Consider the following 16412-nt stretch of genomic DNA (forward strand, 5'->3'; position numbering starts at 1 on the left):
GTCCCACTGCTCTTCAGTGTTGTAAGCCAGTTCTGATTTTAAGCAGGCGGTGTGTCTTAATTTCTCGTATTCCTTTATTTTTGATTACACAAGAGTCACTTTGTGATTCAGCCTCTGGGTGGCAGTGTTTCTGGATTGACTTCCGGGTCTATCTATGGCCTCTCTAGGCAATGTTAGAGCCTTCTTTCCCTGTGGCACTCACTACAGGTTTGTGGGAGTGGGCTGCCTCAGAGCTGGCTCTCCGATGGTCACTCCCCGTTCAGATCCCCAGGTTCCAGAAAAACGACTTTCCCCTGCAGTCTCCCAGGGTGTCCCCAACTGGGTGATCCTATGTATTGGGCTTAGTAATTAGAAGCAAGGATTTCAAGAGGAAAAAGCTCAAGTGTGCGAACTCCGGGGCTGCGTGTAAGTCTAGGCACCCGGCAAACTCCGGGGCTGCGCGTAAGCTAGACAGCCTGAAATTCTTAGTGTTTCCCTGCACTTCAGATCAAAATGGGTTGCTTTTTAGAGAGCCCTTCTGTTAGCAGCTCTGAGGACCCCATTCCACATTCACAGATCACGCCAGCCCCAACAGCCACAGATTTTTCTAGGCACAGACTTCCCTGGTCCTCCAGATCCCTTAAAACGCACGTTCCTCTCTCCTGCCGGGACCAGAGACCTCACCTTATCCCAGGCGAAATCTGACCTTTCCGTGGTGGAGTGTAGAGTTTCTCTGAACCCGTGTGTTTGCGCCAATTGGGGAGCATTGTTCTGGGGCTCGCAGCTGTTCCGTGGGTGCCGCAGTTGTGGAATCTCAGGCTTCCGATAAGCTCCACTTTCAGGTTCCAGATGGCGCAGACTCCGCATCCAAGCCTGCAGCTCCGGGAGGGGACCCAGCCGCAGTGGGGGCTGCCCGGTCAGGGGAACCCGTCTAGCAGTCCCCCACCTTCTTCTGGAGTTCAGCTGTCCCCCAACTTGCCAACAAACACTCCTTGTGCGACCCTCAGCTGTACTTTCTTTCTGCTCCGGGACAAGGCTCGGAACACGTCTGTCTATTCCGCCACCATTATTCCCTCCCTTGAAGTAATTTTCTTTTACAAATTATTATAAATACTGCAAAACTGTGAATTGTACTTGGCAAAAAGTTGCATTCATCCTCTCTTCCAATTATTTAATGTATTGCTCAAAAGGAAACTTTATTTGAAGGTTTTCAGTAAGAAGTTATCTACTGTCCTGTGAATTTAAGTACTAGTGGTCTAAACCAATTATTTTATGTACATTATATATTTTCTATGGTGGGGTTTTAACTCTAGAGGCCATATTTTTTTGTGGGGTTTGCTAATTAATATGCACCAAATGGGTATATTTTTAACTGTTTATGTTGCTTTTCTACTGTGTCTACATTTTGTAGATTTTTAAATCATTAAGGGAAAAAATCAATCTTTCACATTTGTATTTTCTAATGAACTCTGAGCCTTAAGAAATTAATATGAACTAAATAAATAGCTTCAAGGTAAAGTGAAAAACAGCATCAATTCAAAATTTTAATGATGAATCCACAAATTGCAACAGTATAAAATTGTCTCATAGCTAAGTGCATATTAGTACACTTTGGATCCTGCCCTGTTTTTCTGATAATGGGCTTTTCCTGCCTTCAAAGAACCTGGTCCCTGTGGGGGCTTCAACTAGAGACTCTTATCTGTAGAAGCCGCTGCTCTATCTTTTGTGTATGTTTCTAATTCAGTATCACAATGGGCTCCTTTTCAGGCATCTTAGAAAGCTGATTAAAAGCAACTGTTATAATTTGCTCAACAATTATGTATCAAGTCTGTAGCACTTCAGAAGGTACTACACACAAAACAAAATGTGCTGTTTTCCTCCATGAATTTATAATCTAATGATGGTATTTAAAAGTTACTAAACAAAGCATCAAATGTTAGATGCTATGTTGAATGCCACCAATAATAAGTGACATACATATTAGAAGAAAGAGAAAAGTAAACTGTGATTATTAGAAAGAATGTTCAGGATACTGTCACATAGACCTGAACTATAAATGATAAATGGATTTTTTGTGGGTGAGAGTTACAAAAGGGAGACAGCATTCAATTCAGAAATAGTAACAGAATTGCTTTGACTTAAATTATTAATGACTCGGTATGTTAGTGACTACAGTTGACCCTTCAACAATGTGTAGGTTAGGGGTGCTGATCCCTCTACACACAGTTGAAAATCCACATACTACTTTTACTCCCCAAAAGCTGAACTACTAATAGCCTACTGTTGACTTACAGATAACATAAATAATCAACATATGCTTTCTATGTTACCTGTATTACATGCTGTTTTTTATATATATTTTTTAATAAAGTAAGCTAGAGAAAAAAAGTTATTAAGGAAAGGTTAAGGAAGAGAAAGTATATTTATAATACTGCACTGTGTTTATTAATACCATAAAGTTTATTTTTGGTTTATGAGATACATTGTCTGTCAGTACCTACATTAACATTGTCTTATTTCATACAAACACTGTAAATGTTATATGTATTAGTAACACTAGATATAAAAAATATAATGTAAAAAATAAATGTATATTTATTTACAGGTACAGTGATTCATGTCTCAATAATGAAGAAGCAGCAATATGATTGCTTTATGGTAGTGCAGTGTAATCAATACAAATGCTTCACAGTAGCCTAGACTAAACAATGATGAATGAATCATTATAGCATTTTTATGTGTACAACATTACAATCATATTAATAATAAAGTATCAGAAACATTGTTACTTTTTAAATTAAATTTATTTTGGTGACATTGAGTAATAGGTTTCAAGAATATATTTCTATGATATATGATCTGTATATTGCATTGTGTGCCGATCACCCAAAGTCAAATCATCCTCTATCACCATGTATTTGACCCCCTTTACCCCTTACACTTTAAAAATAACCACTGACCTGTGAGGATATGCAGATATGCAGTTTCTCCCATTATGAGAGAGGCATACTGTATGGTAATGTAATTCTTTGAATTTGTGGTTTCATTATTATAATTTTGAATTGATGCTGATTAATGTTTTTCACTTTATCTTTAAGCTATTCGTTTAGCTCTAAAACAGTAAGAAAACTAACACATTATTAATTTTATATTAAATATTGCTCATCTTAAGCCTATGTATGGCTATTCACTTAATACAATTCTTCCACAAAATGTTCTAGACAATGAATACTTAGGTGGTGATGATAATGACACAAAAATATCTCATACAATTCTTGCTGCACAGTTACTAGATTTTCACATCAAGGCACACTCATATATAACATGTAAGTTTATTAACTGTAAGGCATAATAATGTATTATTCACTAAGTGGCAAGTGTGGAGGAGGTAGAAGAGGCAGAAGAAGAGGCAGGCACACTCAGTGTTACCTTACTACCTTACTGAAATACATCTATATGACTTTTTGCTTTTTCTTTCTCTTAAAATGTTTTTCTATGGGAACAGTTATTCTTCCACTGTTGGCTTTAGTTTCAGAGCCTATATCATAGAAATTTCTGTGTAGTAAAAAAAAAGTCAAGAAGTCTTGACTTATTGGAACCCTTCTGCCGGATTGTCTAATGTCAATCTGTTTTCTGGCACCATATCAACATCTTCTTCCTCACTGTCCGGCACTGGTTTGGAAGTACACATCTCCGAGTCTATCTTTTGTTAATTCCTCTGGTGTGGTGTCTATTGTCTTTGAATTTCCTGAACATCCATATCTTGAAAACCTTCACCCAACATATTTTTTCTGTATTCACAATCTATTTCATGATTTTCTTGATTGGCTATGTCATAAATCCTATCAAGTCATTAACAACATCTGGACATGGTTTTTCCCCAGAAGAAATTTATTGTTTTGAGCTTCATGGCTTTCACAGCTTTTACTATTACAAGGAGGGCATCTTCACTGGTGAGATCCTTACAGACTTTTTAAATTATTTTTATTGTTTAAAGTATTACATATAGTATTACATATGTATCCTTTTCCCTCCATTAACCTCTCCCCAGCCACCTCACCCCCTAGCACATAACCTTACCCCACCCCCACCCCAGTGTCTGTGACCATTGGTTATGCCTATATGCATGTATATAAGTCCTTTGGCTGATCTCTAACACCCCCTCCTCCCTTGCCTTCCCTTTGAAGTTTGACAGTCGGTTCGATGCTTCTCTGTCTCTGGATCTATTTTTGTTCATCAGATTATGTTGTTCATTATATTTCGCAAATGAGTGAGATCATGTGATAATTTACCTTTCTCTGATGGGCATATTTCACTTAGCATAATGTTCTCCATGTCCATCCATACTGTTGCAAATGGTAAGAATTCATTCCTTTTTACAGCAGCATAGTATCCCATTGTGTAGATGTACCATAGTTTTTTAATCCACTCATCTGCTGATGGGCATTTAGGCTGTTTCAAAATCTTAGTTATTGAAATTGTGCAGCCCTAACTTCTAAATCACTAATTCAGTCTTTCACTTCTTCTGATATACTGTTGAAACCTTCCATTGTGTATTTTACTGTAGCTATATAATTTTAATTGCCTCTTGATTCTTACGTAAGTTGTTGATTTTCTTATCCATCTGGTTTATGAACTGTATGACCCTTACTCTGAATTTTTCTGACATATTGCATGCCTCCATTTCATTTAGTTCCCTTTCTGATGATTCCTCTTTTTCAGTCCTTGGGGGTTGTTTCTTTGTCTCCCCATTTTTGCTGTCTCCTTCTGGCCCTGGGCACACTGCTTGGGCTTTGAGAGGTTGAAGATCCTATCAGGGCAATGGTTCGAAAATCATTAGCCCAGAGGCTGGGTCTGCCTTGAGTCTCACACCTCTGAGTTGTATCCTCTTCCACAGATCTGGTCCCTCAGTTGTCTTCTTCAGATGCTCAGCAAGGTGGGAGCACGTGCACAGTTCCTCTGGTGTGTGACTGGACCCAGGGCTCTCTTGCATGCAATTCGCTGTGCAGCCCCAGCACCCGTGGCTGACTGGACCCAGAGCTATCTTACATGCAATTTGCTGTGCAGCCCCAGCACCTGTGGCAGGGTGGCACCCTAGGTCCCTCTGGTAGTGCACTTGCAGCTCAGTCCTGTGGTCCCTGGCTGGGCACACCAGCTTACTCTGGGTTGCTCCGGCAGCACTCTCCTGTGGCCCAGAGTGAAGCATGTGCTGGGTTTCTCTGGGTAGCCCCTGCAGGACTGTTCCAGGGGCCAAGGGGAAGTGGGTGTGCATTGCTCTGGGTTGAAGTCAGAGCTCCCCTATGGCCTGAGTAGGGTGTGTGCTGGTTTACTCCAGATTGCCCTGGCAGCAAGACCCTGGGCTTGGGGTGGAGTGGTTGAGAGTTACTCTGGGTCGCACAGTCCTCAATTTCTTGTAGCTCAGAGTGAGACATGTGCTGGATTGCTCCAGTTTACCCCTCCTCAGTGTGCAGTGGGGTGGGTTGCCCTTGGTCACACAGTTCTTGGCACTCTCTTGTCGCCTGGAGGGAGGTGCACATTAGGTTGCTCCAGATGGCTCCAGCAGGACTGTCCCAGGGCCTGGGGTGGAGCGGGTGCAGATTGCTCTGGGTCGCACAGACAGAGCCCCCTGTGGCCCAGTGTGGGGCATGCTCTGAGTTGCTCCGGGTTGCCCTGGCAGAAGGTCCTGGGGCTCAGGGTGCAGCAGGTGCTGGGAGCTCTGGGTCAGGCTTTCAGCATGGTTCTGGGGTCAGGGGCAGGGATGAGGCACAGAGTTCCCCCTGGCTTGCCCTCACTGTGAGGCCTTGGAGCCAGATCCTAGGACACTGGATCCCAGCAGGCCTATGAGGAGGCCTGGTGTGGGGGCTCACTTTGGTGGCACGCGCTCCCTGAAGACATCTGGAAGCTGCTGGGAGATCATGTGCCACTCACTGCCCAGACTTGGTGGTGGTCCAACACAGGTTATGGCTGGCAAGCAGTATTCTCTAGGTCAGTGGTCGGCAAACTTATTAGTCAACAGAGCGGCAAACCGTGGCTCGCAAGCCACATGTGGCTCGCGAGCCGCAGTTTGCCAACCACTGCTCTAGGTGTCCTCTGCCCTTATTGAAAATTGTCTCCTCAGCTGTGTCTAATTTGTTAATTCAGGGTGGATGCTCTAATATTTAGTTGCTTTTCAGGTCTGGCTCTGGGAGGAGGTGCATGACACTGCTGCCTATTTGGCTGCCATTTTCTTTTCCTGGATCCTTACAGAGTTTCATGGTGTTCCCTCTGTCAGGTTCTCTTCCATACTGTTGACAATCCGTTCCATAGAGTACCACGTGTAATGAGCCTTTAGGTCCTTATGACCTTGTGATATAGAGGCTGAGTTAGATACTGTGTGTTTGGGGCAATTTGATGCCATAAAGTGATGGGGTTCCTGGTGGCCAGGGGCATTGTCCAATATCAAAAGAACTTCAAAAGGCAGCCTCTTATTGGCAAGGTACTTCCTACATCAGGGACAAAGTATTAATTGGACCAATCCAGAAAAAAAAAAAAAAAAGGTTCTCATCTAAGCCTTCTTGTTGGACAAGCAAAAGACTGACAGTTGGTGTTTATGTTTTCTCTTCAAGACCCCAGGGTTAGCAGCTATATAGATAAGGACAGTCCTGATCATGAACCCAACTATATTTGCACATAGCAGAATTAACCTATCCCTCCCTGCCTTAAATCCTTGTGCTTCTCTTCCTTACTAATAAATGTCCTTTGTGGCATTGTTTTGTTTTGTTTGTTTGTTTTTTGTTTTTCTAGAATTGGGCACTTTTGTCTGCAGATTTCCTTTCTCCTGAATGATTTTCTTAATGATGTCTGGAAACTTTTCATCTTCTCTTAGCTGATAGAGGTTGTTTTTGTTATGTTGACATTTTCAAGCCAAACCTCCTTCTAAAATTATCAAACCATCCTTTGTTGGCATTAAAATCTTCACTTGAGATCTTCCACCTTCCTTTTGTTTTAAGTTCTTATATAATGACTTAGCTTATATTAGAATCTATAGGTATGTCTTTCTCATAGCAATCTAACACCCACATAAAAGGTTCATTTTCAATATGAGATAAAAAGGTACTTCTCAAAAAGTGCAAGATTTGCATGCCTGCTGATGAAGCTGCAATGAAAGCGTCATGAATTTCCTTTCCTTTTTATACAACAGTTATTATGCTGGGTTCATTTATCTCACAATGGTGGGCGACTACAGCTGCCTACCTCAATCTATGGTACATATCAAGCAATTCAGCTTTTTCTTGTAATGTCACAGCTTTTCTCTGCTTCTTGGGAGCACCTCGAGCATCACTAGTGGCACTGTGCATGGGTTACCTGGTGTTATTCAATGTCTGCAGTATTACACTGCACACATGAAAACTGCAAGAGATAACCCTTTGCTGTGATGTGCAATTTACTGGAGAGACAACTGCTCTCACATAATTAGCAGCTGAAGTTGGCTATGATTTATACAAGTATTATTGTTACTCATTCTGATGTCTTTCCAATTTGTTACATTTACTCCTGATAATGTATGGATGAAGCAGAGGAAGTTCATAACTAATTCTTTATTGAATATATTCAGTCTTTTTCTTTTCCAAAATATATTTCTTTAGTTAATTGTGGTTGTGCTATTGGATGTTTGCAGTTATGTGTCTCAAATATATATAGAACACACTTTTCTGAAGAAGATTTCTCACATCTGTGAGCCTTCTTTCATCAATGTCTATAGAAAATAAAAAATAAAGTGCAAACAAACACTTCTTTCAGGAGCAATATCTACATTCTTTGCCCGTAAGGATACGATCATTTGAGTGACTTTCTTCTTTGTCTTCTAATAGCCTTGCCTGTTGAGAGTGTGTATTGAACAAAATCTTCTTTTATGTTATTCATTCCATTGAAGTGCATGTCTTGTGCATATTCAGTTGGAACAATTTTTTTTTTTTAAGAAATATGGCTCTCTGCCAAGACAATTAACTTTAAAGTTAGGGTGATAGAGCACTAATTATGAACTTATCCCTGATATAATGGAAACTTAGGATAATAAAATTAGACTCTTGAATAAGTGTTTATGTTGGATTGCATTACTTTTTTCGAGGTTCCAAATATTTAATTAATATGAGTGGTTTTCAGTTTATTATTAGCGTGTCTCCATTCTTTTTATTTCTTTTTTTAAATTTTCAATTGATTTTAGAGAGAGCGGAAAGGAGAGAGAGAGAGAGAGAGAGAGAGAGAGAGAGAGAGAGAGAGAGAGAGAGACATGAATTTGTCGTTCCACTTTTTTATGCATTTATTGGTCGACTCTTATACGTGCCCTCACGGAGAATTGAACCCACAAACTTGGTGTATGGGGATGATGCTCTAACCAGCTGACCTAGGGCAAGGGAGCCTCATTTTTATGCTTAAGTCTTATGTAAATCATTGATAAAGTCTTTCAAATGTCTCTTGTTTTCCCTATTATTGTCTCAGCTCTTTGAATATTTCATTACTTTATGATGAATTTAGCTATCTCAATGAGATTTCTTCTCATGCTCTTAATTTAATAAGCTTTTGCCTGAGGATTTTTCCTTATTCTAGATCATTGGATATGACTGGAAGAGAAAGTTGCTCAAATTTTTCTTTTATTATTTTTAATCTAATGTATCTGCTACTATTTCTAACATTTCTTCATTTTGAGGTTTTTTTATATGTGACCTAATTTTTTTCCCCATAAAGACTTTCTCCCAAGGTGTATCTAGCTTCTCAGACTTTTCAAAGTACCAGCTTTGTGTTTTTATGTTATTCTTTGAATGTTCTGTTATTCCTTTTCGGTCTTAAATAGAATACCTAGCTCAATGGTTTTTTTATTACAAAAAACTGTTTTAGTTGTATCTCAAATTTTTTTATACTTAGTGCTTTGTCATGTAGTACCAAGTTTTTCTTTACTTCTTCTTTAAACAGTCATTTAATATATGATGTTAATAGTTTCCAAGCACATTACTGTATAATAATGTAGAATAATTCATGTTAATATCTAGTAATTTATAATAATTTTATATTGTTATTGATTACATTGCATTTTAGTCAGAGATCACATCCCATCATGTGTTAATTCTTAGGAATTTATTGAAGTGTCTTTTATGGCTTACTACATAATCTTTGTAAATGCTCTTTTTTAAAATTCTTTATTGTTTAAAGTATTACATATGTCTCCTTTTTCCCCCATTGACCTCTCCCAAGCCACCCCCATGCCCAGCACATTCTTTTAAAAAATATTTTATATTATTTTTAAAGAAAGGAGAGGGGGAGAGTGAGAGAGAAACATCAATGTGACAGCAAAACATTGATCAGCTGCCTCCTGCATGTCCCCTATTGGGGATTAAGCCCACAACCAGGGCATGTGCCCTGACCTGGAATTGAACCAGCAACCTTTCAGTGCAAGGGACAACACCCAACCAAATGAGCCACACTGGTCAGGGCGTATGTCTCCATTCTTAACTTCTTAGTTGGTAGTTGGTTGCCATGGGCAAGAACACCCACCAGACTTAGAGTCTACATTTATGGATACTATAATGTACATTTATCTTCAATAATGATATGACTATGATGGCAGTATGAAGAAAGATTAAGTATATGAAATATGAAGAAAAGACTAGGTTTGCTTTATTTAAGAGATGCTCTGAGAGCAGCCATGATTTTTAGTCCCCCAACCTCTCATTGACCTACATATGAAAACATGAAAGCATTAAAATATTCAGAGTCTCTCCACCCCTATAATATATGGTTATAATAAGTAGCCATAATCTTAGAAAAAAATTTCAAGTAATACAAATCTTATTAAACTATTTGGTAACTTAATTGTACTAGTCTAACTGGAGCAAAACTAAGCACTCTGGTTAATTGGCATAAACTAATTTTTTTTCCTAAACACTATATGGTCCCAAATTAAAAAATGGATCACACATACACACAAACACACAGAACCTGGCTAACCTGTCTTTTATTTATTTATTTTATTTTTGAAGTATAGTTGTATATAATATTATGTATTAGTTTCAGGTGTACAATAGAGTACAATAACTTTTAGACATTTATAAACTTTATAAAGTGATCACTATGTTAAGTCTCATACAATCTGTCATTATACGTAGTTATTACAGTGTTAGAGGCCCGGTGCATGAAATTTGTGCACTGGAAGGGGGGTCCCTCAGCCTGGCCTGTGCCCTTTTGCAGCCTGGGAGCCCTCAGGGAATGTCCGAATGGGGAGCGGGCCTAAGCCGGCAGTTGGACATCCTTAGCCCTGCTGCGGAGGCAGGAGAGGCACTCTCCACCACCACTGTGCTTGCCAGCCATGACCCGGCTTCTGGCTGAGCAGTGTTCCGCCTGGAGGAGTGCACTGACCACCAAGGGGCAGCTCCTGCATTGAGTGTCTTCCCCCTGGTGGTCAGTGCACATTATAGCAACTAGTCGTTCTGCTGTTTCGTCGATTTGCATATTAGCCTTTTATTACATAGTATCATTGACTATATTCCATATGCTGTCCGTTATATTTCCATGACTTGTTTCATAGCTAGGAGTTTGTACTTCCTAATCTATTTAAACCTTTTCTCACCCATTCCCTCACTGCCTTCCTCCTGAATGATTTTCTTAATGGTGTCTGGGAACTTGTCCACTCTTAGTTGATAGATGCTGCTTCTATTATCTTGACAGTTTCAAGCCAAACCTCATTCTAAAATTGGTTGCCTTCTATCAGGCAGCCATAAATTTCTTCTCTATATTTATAAGTTTGTTTCTGGTTTGTGTTTTAGATTCCACATATAAGTAAAATCATCAAAGTTTTTTTTGTTTTTTTGTTTTGTTTTTTAATCTCTGACATATTTCACTTAGCACAGTTTATCAAGGGCATGGATAATTAGGTTGAGTGTAAAGATAGAAAATGAAGTCAGAGAGGTGGCATGGGCAAGTTTGTACATGGCCCTGTAAATTGTGGACTGCATTCTGAATTCCTAGCAAAAGCAGAGGTGAGATTAACAGTTCCTTCCTATTACTCTGTAGAAAATGAACACTAGTGAGCCAAACATGGGAGCTTGAATTTTGTTAAGTTGATACAGTAGTTTCATGTGTCTAATATGACATTTGAGGAAGAAAAAGGGGCCTTTTCCTCATAGCTTCTTCATTCTGCTCTGATAAAAAAAAAAAAAAAAAAAAAAAAAAAAAAAAAAAAAGATGAGGCCAGCATGCAGGTGGAAAAAAGACAGTTTCAAGGAAGACCTCTGTATACTTTATAAGAAAACAATGGATTATACAACTTACCACTAAGGATGAATAAAAACAAAAACTACAAGATTTATTATAAAAATGCAGAACAGGGGAGATAAACATCATTATAAAAAACTATTTATTATATGCATTACATGACATTTGTTGAAAATGTCAATTAGTGTTTAATCATTAAAGCAAAACTAAAACATTTTCAAAACTGGAGAAACTGTATTAATTTTGACAGAGGTATGAAAAGCTCATTCACAATGTTCATAAAAACAAACCTGCCACTAAATGGGCTAAAACAAAGTCTTCATAAGAGAGGCAAAAATTACTAATTATTAGGAACAATGGCCCAACTTCATTAGTTAGTAATAAAGAAAATGAAGATTAAAAATTAGTAACATATTATTTTATCTATTAAGTGTTATCATTTGTTAGTTGTAAGAAATCTAAATTTTAAAATGGTAGTATTATATCAGCTCTTTGTAAGGGCAATATTTTCTTACATTGTAGGTATAAGTTAAAGATAATACAAAGTCAATAAATGGCAATATGACAACATTTAGAAAGTTAGAAAAAGCTCATATTATTTATACCACTCATTCTATCTCTATTAATATATCCTAAGGAAATCATTAATACAAATATATGCATGCACAAAGAAAATACTAAAATCTTACAATGGTTTGACTCAAAGAGATAAAGGATCACATTTTTATATGTATTAAAATATGTTCATAAATTTGCTAAAGTCTATCAATAGCATGTAGGAGGATTGTAATAAGAAAATAGCATTATTTAAGTATTAAAACAAGGGTACAAGTTCTGAAAACAACAGGGTACTTATTGAGTTGTTTAAATTGTGTGTTTTAATTACCTTATCTCTAAAATGGCAGTGATTACACTTGTGTAATATTTAATAGCTGGCAGTAGTCTTTAATAATAAATATTTTTAAAATGAGCCAATTACAAAATATGGTGTAGTTAAATATTTATATGTAGTTTCATAAATATAGACTATTCATATAATAGTATGAATTATAGCTTTCAAAAATATTGAATGTCATGAGACAATGTTTATGATACCAGTGGTTCTCAACCTTTCTAATGCCATGACCCTTTAATACAGTTCCTCATGTTGTGGTGACCCCCAACCATAAAATTATTTTCGTTGCTACTTCATAACTGTAATTTTGCTACTGTTATGAATCGTAATGTAAATATCTGTGTTTTCCGATGGTCTTAGGCGACCCTGCTAGCGGTTCTCAACCTGTGGGTCACGACCCACAGGTTGAGAACTGCTGCTGTAGAGCCTAAGACCATCGGAAAACACAGATATTTACATTACAATTCATTAAAACCACAACATGAGGAACTGTATTAAAGGGTCGCAGCATTAGAAAGGTTGAGAACCACTGCCTTAGAGAGACAAGTAATTTTATTCATATCATGACTCTATTTGGAAAAAAGATGTATTTATGATAGGCATCAGAATATTAAAAGTGGATGCCCATAATTCCTGGCTGATGTGGCTGAGTTTGTTGGAGCATCATCCCAAAGGATTGGGGGTTTGATTCCCAGTCAGGGCACATACCCAGGTTGCCAGTTCAATCTATGTTGGCATGTACAGGAGGCAACTGATTAATGTTACTCTCTCACACGGATGTTTCTCTCTTTCTTTCCCTCTTCCTCTTTCTCTAAAGTCAGTAAAAAAAGAAAGAATCTGGAGGTATCACACTACCTGACTTCAAATTATACTACAGAACTGCGATAATCAAAATAGCATGATATTGGCAGAGAAATAGACACACAGATCAATGGAAAAGAATAGAGAGCCCAGCTATAAAACTATATGTATATGGACAGATAATTTTCGACAAAGGAATGCACATTGGAGAAAAGATAGTCTCTTCAATAAATGGTGATGGGAAAACTGGAAAGCCACGTGCAAAAGAATGAAAATGGATTAGTTTGTCCCCATGTACAAAAATTAATTCAAAATGGATCAAAGACCTAAATATAAGACCAGAAACAATAAGTTACATAGAAGAAATATAGATACCAAACTTATGGACTTGGGTGGTAGAGAACATTTTATGAACTTGACCCCAAAGGCAAGGGAGGTAAAGAAAAAAAAAAAAAAGAAAAAAAAAAGAATGGGACTATATCAAACTAAAATGCTTCTGCACAGCAAAAGAAACTGACAACACAACAAAGAGGCAGCCAATCAGATGGGATATGATATTTGTAACAGTAGCTCCAACACAGGTCTAATTTCTAAAATATATAATGAACTTGTAAAACTCAACACCAAACTAACAATCCAATAAAAACTGGGCAGAGGACTTGAAAATATACCTCTCCCAAGAATACATATGAACAGCTAATAGATATATGAAATGATGTTCAACCTCACAGGCAATTAGTGAAATGCAAATAAAAACTACAATGAGATACCACCTTACATCTGTTAAAGTGGCCATTATCAACAAGACAAGCAATAACAAGCGTTGGAGAGATAATGGAAAAAATGGAACCCTCATTCACTGCTGATGGGAATGTAGACTGGTACAATCACTGATGATTTCTCAAAAATGTAAGAATATAGTTACCATATGACCCTGCAATTCCACTCCTGAGTATATACCTGAAAAACTCAAAATCATGTATTCACGAAGACATATGCATCCCTATATTCATTGCAGCATTATTCACAGTGGCCAAAACATGGAAACAACCAAAGTGTCCTATGATAGAGGACTGGATAATGAAGATCCAGTGGTACACAATGGAATACTACTAAGTCATAAGAAAGGATGAAATGGTGCCATTTGCAACAACATAGATAGAACTTGAAAACATTATGCTAAGTGAAATAAGCCAGTCAGAAAAAAACTAAGAACCGTATGATTTCACTCATATGTGGGATATAAAACTGAAACTTGTGAATACAAACAGCAGTATGGTAGTTGCCAGAGGGAAGGGGGTGGGGGAAGAAAGGGGTTTAATATAAGGTGACAGGAGATTTAACTTTGGGTGGTGGGCACATAGTGCAATATATAGATCTTGTAACATAAAAACCCACACATGAAACCTAGATGTTCATGTTGACCAATGTCATCCCAATGAATTTATTAAATTATATATGTATATACATATATATATGTTATTACAGCTTATTTTGTATGTCAGCTTTATAATTGATGTAAATAAGAACTCTAACAATTTAGTTCTTGAACCCAGTGGATCATCATCTAACTCCCTTGGGTATACCAGTCCTACCTGGAAAATATTATTATAGGCAAAAAAAGCTATATATTTTATTTTTTGTCCAAATGGAAAAAAAATGGCTGAACTATATTTTATAGATAGTTCATAGTAACTTTAATAATGTTTGAAAGGGAAATTGTCTGACAACAATTTGGAGGAATGTTGCAAGAGAAAATTGAAGATAATAAATGTCCACTATAGGAAAATCTTTTAAGAAAAATAAATAAAAAAAGGAGAAATTGGACATGTTTTGTTCTTCAGGGTTTCGGTAATAATACAGAAGAATAGAGAAAACAAGGTTTGTTTATTTAAGAACAAAAAATACTATTCAGATAGTCTATAGTTTTTGAACTTTACATCAATGTAAAAATGGCTTAAAAATCTCATCTTTCAGAATTCCTGGACTAAGTCTCTAGTTCACTATTTACTCATTCATTGACTAACTTTACAGACTTTAGGTGTTTCTTGTTTTTCAGGTTATGTGATAAATGTATGCAATGAGCAAAAATAGATGAATTCCTGCTCTTACAGATCTTAGATTCTACTACAGGAGACAGACAATTAATATATTCATACCAGTACATTCACAATTAAAAATGAAATCATTCATAATTAAAAATAAATTAACTGACCTAAAGTATAAAATATTTTATTAGCTTATATTAAAAAAATAATCTAACCTTGCCTGGGAAGTAGGAATAGAGAAGATAATTTCTCTCTAGGAAATGAACCATGAACTCTCATAAAAGATAAAATGTGAGCAAAGTTTATTTCTTACAAATGGATAAGCAAGTATAAAAGGTTTCTTATTAGGAAGAAATTAGGTATAAACAAGGAACAGAAAGAAAGCCAAGATATTGTAAACTGGAGAAATTGGGGAAATTGAGGTACGGGCTGGGAATTTTGGAGGACCAGGACAGTGGAGTTGTTTGTTTTATTCCTAACAATGGTAGGAAAGTTGTTAAGTTGTTTGTTTGTTTTTTCCTAACAATGGTAGGAAGCCATTGATAGATAGTAAGTTGATCATTTGACATGATTATATTTATTATTTTTCAAAAGTAAATTCTGGGTATCAAATGAAGAAAAAACTTGAGAGAGGGAAATCGGTCAGGGGTTATTATAATGGTTCAAGGGAAACATAATAATAGCTTAAACCAGAGTGGTATAAGTGAGAAACATGTGGATTACTTGAGTGAGATTTTTGAAGTAAAATTAACAGGACCTTGTTAGCTACTGAAGGTGAGGTAGCGGAAGGAGTCAAGAATGTTTTCTAAGTTTCTGGACTGAGAAATTCTATGTTTATTAGTATCATTCTCTAAGACAAAATATCCTGAATACGGGAGACTGTGGGTTATATAGTGAGTGCCTCTCTCTCTCTCTCTCTCTCTCTCTCTGTGTGTGTGTGTGTGTGTGTGTGTGTGTGTGTACAAATGTATTTCAAGTTTTAGGCATGTAGAGGATGAGATTATTTTGATATGTCCAAGAAGAGATATAGCATAAGCAAAGAAATGTGAGTCTAGAGCTCAGACCTGTGTTGAAGCTAAAAATTTGACTGTAATTATTATATAGACAGATGATAATTATATCTATGGGTGTGGAGAGATTATCTTGGCCATTAGGAAGGACCAAAATGGGGGCTAGTTATCAGTGGAGCAGACATTGAAGTATAGCAGATAACCAAGTACCAGAGTCACAAAGCAGATATAGATGAAATTGGCAGATGACTATGAGGAAATCTAGGAAAATGTTGTCTTGTGGACACTGACAGAAGGTAGTGTTTCGATAAGGAAAGTTTTTTAATCAGTGTCAGATTCTGATAGGGAGATAAGTAATTTGAGGACTGAAACATATCCACAGAGCTGTATAAGGGGAAAGCTGTATTGGTGGAGAAATGTATCACAATTTTAAGA

The sequence above is a fragment of the Plecotus auritus genome (assembly GCF_963455305.1).
Source record: "Plecotus auritus genome assembly, chromosome: 3".
NCBI lineage: Eukaryota > Metazoa > Chordata > Mammalia > Chiroptera > Vespertilionidae > Plecotus > Plecotus auritus.